Below are 7,632 nucleotides of genomic sequence, written 5' to 3'. Positions count from 1 at the left end.
AAAAAGATCTCATTATCCTATCATTAGCATAATATTATAATATACTGCAGTCTGGGTGCTATGTGGTGTCCTTACTGTACTTAATTATTTTTTAGAATCAAGTAAATTCTAGATTCTAGTAGTGTATAATGGAATTTGATTGAATTTAAAGAGGAGTCATTTTTATTTTGCCAAGAGATCACTAAATTACTCAAATTCTCTGGTCTTTTCTGTGATAAGTCAGTAGTTGGCAACCAAGCAGACATATTCAAAAAGACTAAAGACACTTAATCTTTTTTTTAATATAAAGATAACATTTTAAGTGACATAGCAATTTCTTTTCCAAGGAAGATTCTCATATGGGGAGAACAATTTAAAATGTAATGCTTGGCTATTAGTTCCTTAATTATGTAGTTTTGTTGCCAAAATTATATATGTCACCTATCTGAAATTTTTAAAACACAGAAACAATATTTAGGAACTAAAAAGTTTATAAGTTAAAATTTTCAGTGGGTTTTAACTTATGTGGCAAAAATATAAAAACGTAATATTTTAGTTTAGAAGAACTATCCAGGATAAAAGAAAAGGAAATTTACTCTTTGTGTTTCAAGAAAAATCTATATATAACTGGAAGATAAGACTCTTAGTTGGTTATTACAATGCAGACATATATTACTGAGCCTGGGTGACTTTTTTTAAGAAAGAGAAACTTAAGGGACCAGCAGTTAGCATAATAGCTATGTCGCTGGACTCCCATGTAGTCAACCGTGGTTCAAGTGCCGATCCCCGTGACTTAAACTCATGCCAGGCATGTGCGCGTGCGTGCCCAAGACCCCAAGAGGAGAATGGAGGAGAAGGGATGGCGGCATGGCCATCCCCCTGGGGGGGTGATTTCTCGTTTTCTGTCTCTGTCTCTCTCCGTTTTTCTGGCGAGTGCATGCGCCCTACAGCAAAAACCTCTCCAAGAAAAAAAAGAAAAAAATGAAATAGAAATTTAATAACTCATAACCCTGGTGACTAGGAAAAACAATAAAAAAAAAAAAAAAAAAACACCACAATGGTGAAAGGCAGAACCTGTAGCAGAGCAGAGCATGGTGGCCTGGACCTAGATAGCTTTCTCTGTGTAATCTGGTCTTACTTCCTCTGCATAAATATTCACTATAGCTCAGTCAGTGAGGCCACTCCCTCATGACATCACCATACCCAAAGGCCTTACCCTGAGACACCATGTAGGCATCAGATTTTGTTTTTTGTATTTTTTTTAAGAATTATTTTATTTAACTTTATCTATTTATTCACTTATTTATTTTAATTTGACCAGAGAGAAACAGAATGAGAAAGAGAGACAGAGAGAAAGTGAGAAAGTAAACCACCATGTCTGGGACTTGAATGCAGCCAGCTATGTGCAAGTCCAGTGCCCTTAACCACCATGCTACCTGCTGGCCCAGGCATCACGTTTTTACTTAATACTTTACAATTCAATCAGTATAATCTAGTGGCAATATATTAATTTCTGGAGAATATCTGATTACCAGCCATTAAACAAATTACAAACCATGAGACTCTGGAAGAAAACCATGCTCCAAACCGTAACAATGATATTGAAAATTTATAATAGTCTGGGACCAGCAGTTGGAGTAATGGCTATGTCGCTAGGCTCCCATATAGTCAGTCACGGTTCGGGTGCTGGACTGAGTGACTTAAACTCATGCCAGGCGCCCAAGGTCCCAAGAGGAGAATAGAGGAGAAGGGATTGTGGCATGGCCATGTCCCCTGGGGCGGGGGGTGATCTCTCGCTTTCTGACTCTGTCTCTCTCTGTCTTTCTGGCGAGCACATGCACCTTATGGCAAAAGCCTCTCCAAAAAAAAATAGAAAAGAAAATTTATAATAGACTAATAAATGCAGTCACTGATACCTTCTTTTTATTTTTCTCATAAATTTTTGTAAAATTTTCATTTCCTTTATCATAGTAATTAAAAACAAATATGAAAAAAATGCTTTTTTCAAAGGATCTTTAAATTGACATTCTACAAATTGGGAAACTTAAATTTTTAAAAATCATGAAGTAATCACCTTTTCCCAACAGAAATCTTGGTATTTTGTTAGAGCAAATGTTGTGTACTATTAAAATATAATTATTTTATATCATTTATCTCATTGCTTTAACTTTTCATATTTAATATACTTTATAATATACATATTCTTAGTTTGGTGGTATATACATACACATACACACACATACACAAATATATATAATTTACTGAAGTTAATAAAACCACATATTGACATTTGAAATTAAAAATCTTTTCACTAAGAGGATGTATAATCCAAGAATTTGTCACATCACTGAAAGAAACATGTAAGAATTTCTATGGCTTAATAAAATTGATTTAGTACTTTGTCAACAAATACTTTTAGAGAGCAGCAGATGGCAAAATTGACTACATTGCTAGACTCCCACATAGTCGACTGTGGTTCAAGTCCTGGATCCAGTGGCTTAAAACTGATGTTGGGTGGGTATCTGTGCATCACCCAAATCCCAAGAAGAAAATGTTGGGTATGTGTGCATCACCCAAATCCCAAGAAGAAAATGTAGAAGAAAGGATTGTGGTGTGGCCATCCCACCTGGGGGGGGGAGTGATTTCTTGCTTTCTGTCTCCCTGTCTTTCTTTGTCTCTCAAGTAAGCACATGTGCCCTATAGCAAAAAGAAAAACACTCTCAAATCAAGAAAAAAAATAAATAAACCTTTTAAAAACTTGTTTACCGTTATATTGACTGTATTCCTTTTAATATCCCAAGTGACCATTTGAAAGCTATTTCCTTGGGATGGCCACTTGAAATGGCTTTTACTAGTAAAACTATTTCATATTTCAGTTACTTCATGTGTTCTTGTAATTATGGGCATGTTTTAAACCATCTGTGTTTCATAGCATGAAGGTTCTCACTTATACAGGCATGGTCTCTTAAGTGACTATTTTAGCGACCCATGGAGACTTTTTGTTACCTTTTGCTGCACTGTCTTATCCCTACATTGTGTTAGGTCTGACTGTTAAGACCGTGTCTAAATTGCTACAGGAATGTCTAACCAGTCTCTCTGTCCTTTGTCATAGCCTTTTCAATATAGCTACCAGAATATTTACAAAAATGAACCATGTACTTAAAACTGTTCATTACTGTGCACAAGAGTAAATACCTATTTCAGTTCTTCCTTTTCAATATAAAGTTAGCTGAATATACAAGAAGAGTTTATTACTTAGGATATAGTAAAATATTAGGGGTTGGGAGGAGAGTCTCTATCAGAAAAGTGTTACCTATAAACAGATTGTCTTGATTTGATCCAAAACGTAAAACCTGAAGCTATTTTTGAACTGACATGGAAAAATAAAATAAATAAAATAAAATGGGTGTTGTTTTTTAAAAATGGTAGAAGCATATTGTTGACATTATATGAGTTAAATTTCCTTTCTACAAATTGTAATTACTAAGGACATGGATAGTGTCTTAATGTTGCTATAAGAAGTAATCTGGGGAACCAGCAGTTAGCGTAATGGCTATGTCACTGGACTCCCATGTAGTCGACCGCAGTTCGTGTCCTGGACCCGGTGGCTTAAAACTCACGCCGGGCGGGTGTGTGTGCATGCCCAAGATCCAGAGAGGAGAATGGAGGAGAAGGGACTGCGGCGTGACCATCCCCTCTGGGGGGTGATTTCTCGCTTTCTATCTCTATGTCTCTCTCTGTCTGGCGAGCACACATGCCCTATGGCGAGCACAGTTCCATATGGGCGAAAAACCCCTCAAAAAAAAAAAAAAAAAAAAAAGGAAAAAAATAAAAAGAAGTAATCTGTACCTGCAGGGGAGAATAGAAGTATTATTTGTAACCAAGGTGGGGGAGCACTCTTCAGACTTGCCCTTATCCTCAAAATAACATCCCACCTCCTGAGCCTAGTAACAAAGTTTTCTCTGAACAGATCTTATCACCTTAGCCTCTTTCACACCGCCTGCACCACCGCATGTGTGCAACTGCTCATTGTGCTTTTGCACATTCCATTTCTTCTGCTGGGAACCTCATTTTCCATCCAAATGAGAGCTAACAGCCTCTTCCTCAGTTCTCACATCTTCTTTAACGCATCTGAGTCATTCTGTCTCCGTCCCATTTCATTAGGTTAAGCATTTGGTCTGTACATTCATTGCTTCCACATCAGTGTTCATCAGCTCGTTGATTATATTTTTTAAATAAATTATATTACTGGTAAGAACTCCTAGATGAGGTTTTTGTCCATAAATCCTAAAGTTCCTTGAATTCAGCCACAGACATGGAGCGTTGGGAGTCATAACAGTCTCCATAAAATAAGATGAAAGAATAGTTTTATTTTCATTCCAAATTACACTATCCACTGAAATTAGTGAAAAGGGGAAAGAAAGTCTACAAACAAGGGAAAATGATATGTTACGCATAATGACATTAATTGAAGGATCTGCATGTATTTTTAATATTCAAAGATTTTACCTTTTATGTTTTTAAAACAAGAATAATTTACTATTCTGTCTTTACATGAGAATTAAATATTATTTTTAACTATGAGGAAAAATGTGAATCACCCTTATTAAGTAATAACGCTACAAATCAGACAAAATGCTTTCAAAGGTAAAATTAATAAGCAATAGAAAGTAGAAAATGTCTTTCATTTAAGAAGATCAATTTATACTCTCCATTCAGAGTTATTTAGCAAATGGAAAATGTTATGATGTTTTAAAAATATGGTTTGCAGAGAACAAGATTAATAAATTCATTCAGATACTAATTACACACTAAAATTATTCTTAAAATATATTATGATGCCCTCCTTTGTGCTCTCTGTTTTGTGTGGAGGTGGAGGGTAAGCGACTCTGGCCCCCTCAGCATCATGTCTTTGGTGCTGGTGGCATGATATCCACTGGCTGTATCCTCAAGTACCAGGACACATGGGAATACGAACGATACATTAAGATGTCAGGAAAGTAGCTATGTATTTCCCTGTTTGTCTGTGCAAAAAAAAAAAAAAATGCATCATGATTTTCCTGACACCCTAATATGTGTGTGTGTGAGATGCACATGTGTATACATATATAAACACACACACACATAGGTATATGTATACGTTTATATTTGCTTGAAGCTCTCAGAATAAATCCAGAAGTATCTTTAAAAGTTGTATTATTATATGATCCTGATGAAGTATCGCAACTTCTGGCCAATTTCTGCTTCTAAAAGTTTATTTCCAGCATGGAATGCAAATGGAAACACTTTTTTTTTTTTCCCTAAGAACTTATAGCTATCGTCACATAAAAACTGATTATTCCATAAATACATATTTCTTACCATGGTGTAATTACTATGTATATCGGTAAATGTATGTTTTCAATTAATATTTATTCAGTCAAATGAAATGAAAATAAAATACTTTGTTTTTTTCTCAACTACTAGAGGGCACTTGCACTTGCCAGAGAGAGACTGAAAGGCAAAGTCAGGGAGGAGGAGAAGGCATCCACCCATGAGACATGGTCATGCCTCAATCCTTTCTCTTCCATGTCCCATCCTGTGAAGATTTGGGTCATGAACACATGCACCCAGAATGTTTTCCAAGTCATGAGGATTGATACTAAAACTGCAGTCAGCTCTGTGGATCCCGCCCCATTAGTCATTAGGCCATGAGAATAGCCTCCCCCCCCCCAAAAAAAAATACTTGTAATGTATATTTCACACTTTGCTTTTTACTCCTTAAAAGCAGGGATATGTGTATGTGTTTTGTAGTCACATTCTCTACTACTTCCTGAGTCCCATTCTAACAGGTCCCTTTCTACTAGTTCCTTTTTTGGAAGATTAGTCTTTCTTGTCTATTAACATAAGTCTCTTGACTTGCTTTGGTCATGGAAATGTGTGAGTCATGTGTGCTAGTTCCTAGTACAAGTATTAAAATTATTGCATGGTTCTACCACAGCTTTTTTGTGGTTCTAGCTAGATGAGGTCAGCATGTCTCAGAGAAGGCTTTCAGTTTCACCTTTGTCCTAGAATCAAGATCTGCGGCACTCTATAAAAAATACTAACATGGCAAAGAAATACCCATGTTGGAAACTATTGAGATACAGGGGCTGTTTGTTACTACAACCCAACTTTTTAAATATGGACTAATTCAGGAGCATATATCAATGGTCTACTATGGCACATGTAGCCTAAAAAAGCAATAATAATGCTTTCTTAGAATTTTCTTCTCTTCTACATGTAATTTTGTCTTGTACTTAAAGTACATAATTCTGCTTTTTTTTTTTTTTTTTAATCTGGCTCTTCTTACTAGTCTGTAAATTTCTTAAGAACAGGATCCATGTTTTACTGATTTCTATTTTTCCCATGCCTAGCCTGAATCTAATTTATAAGAATGTTAAGGAAAGGTGACTGAGAATTGTTTGTTAAGTGAGCGAAAACTTAATCAGCTATGAAGTCACAGAATGAAAAACAAAAAGGAAAATTTATTGGATAAATAGAATAAAAGAAAGTATAGAAGAACTAGACAAAGGAAAAAGAAACAGATAACTTAATAAATAGTTAGGCTCAATTATAAATGAACCTCTGAAAGGCAAGGCAAGAATTTTGTTCTTTCTTTTTAAGCACATTGATCTATGTGTCTCCCATTACTTTCATTAAAATGTTTATAGTGTTCCAATGTAAATGGTTTGCTCTAGTGATAGTTTTCTTATTTTTCATGAAATATTCATTTCATGGCTGTGTTTAGTTTCAGTAATGTGTTTGCCACCATAGAAGAGTCATTGCTTTTGGAAAAATGTAGAAAGAACATACCAAGATAATTTTGGTTAGTGAATGAATTAGAGTTTAAACTGAATATTCTTGCTAAAAAACAAGTATCATCACACTGACATGGATTTGACCAGTAAAAAATTTTGTTTCATCAGATTTTAAATTGATTATCATATCTCATTATATCCAAAGGAACAAAAATATATATTAATCAGATTAATGGTATAAAAATGTTACAATGAAACACTTTCACTAAAAACATTATGACCATCATTGTCATTTAATTCTAACAACAGTTGTGAGGGTTAAATTCTCATATGAAGGAAGAGAGGCACAAAGACTCTATGCAGTATTCCAAAAGGATACAACCAGGGAATGTAGAAGCAGAATTTATTTGAACTCTCAGGTCTTGCTTGGTATCAGTAAGTTATAGTGTCTCCCTAAAGGTAATTATTTTTTTTTAATTTTTTACTTTTATAAGGCAAAAATTATAGAACTTTTTTATAAACAGAGAACTTTGCCTTCTTTGTTAAATGCTTCGTAAAGACAGAGTTTCCTATGTATGACTAGTAAGGTAGAGACTAAGGTAAAGATGAGTAGCTGAAAGGCCTGTGTGAGGGTGCTTTTTAAAATCCATAGAAAATGGAATTAAAGTATGAACTTATTTTGGTTTAAACAATTTTGAAATACAGTTTTTTTTAATAATACAAATTTTCATGAACTTTTGGAAGATTCCTTGTATTGTTTGAGTTTGAGGGATATAGTAAAGGAATTGTAAGAAAGAAAACATGAGAAGGAAGGAAATAAGAAAGGAGGGAAAGAAAAGGAAGAGAGACAGGGATGGCTAAACTAATAATCTCT

The 7,632-nt window shown here is 34.8% G+C and overlaps 1 pseudogene; it reads left to right on the top strand.

Moving 5' to 3' along the window:
- The first annotated feature begins 4,821 nt into the window (after positions 1 to 4,821).
- LOC114010033 (uncharacterized) lies at positions 4,822 to 4,945 on the top strand (annotated as a pseudogene).
- Positions 4,946 to 7,632: the final 2,687 nt, after the last annotated feature.

This window comes from Tupaia chinensis, unplaced genomic scaffold (genome assembly GCF_000334495.1).
Source record: "Tupaia chinensis unplaced genomic scaffold, TupChi_1.0 Scaffold000687_1, whole genome shotgun sequence".
NCBI lineage: Eukaryota > Metazoa > Chordata > Mammalia > Scandentia > Tupaiidae > Tupaia > Tupaia belangeri.
The sequence above is the reverse complement of the archived record's forward strand: the minus strand, read 5'-3'. Positions and strand labels throughout refer to the sequence as shown.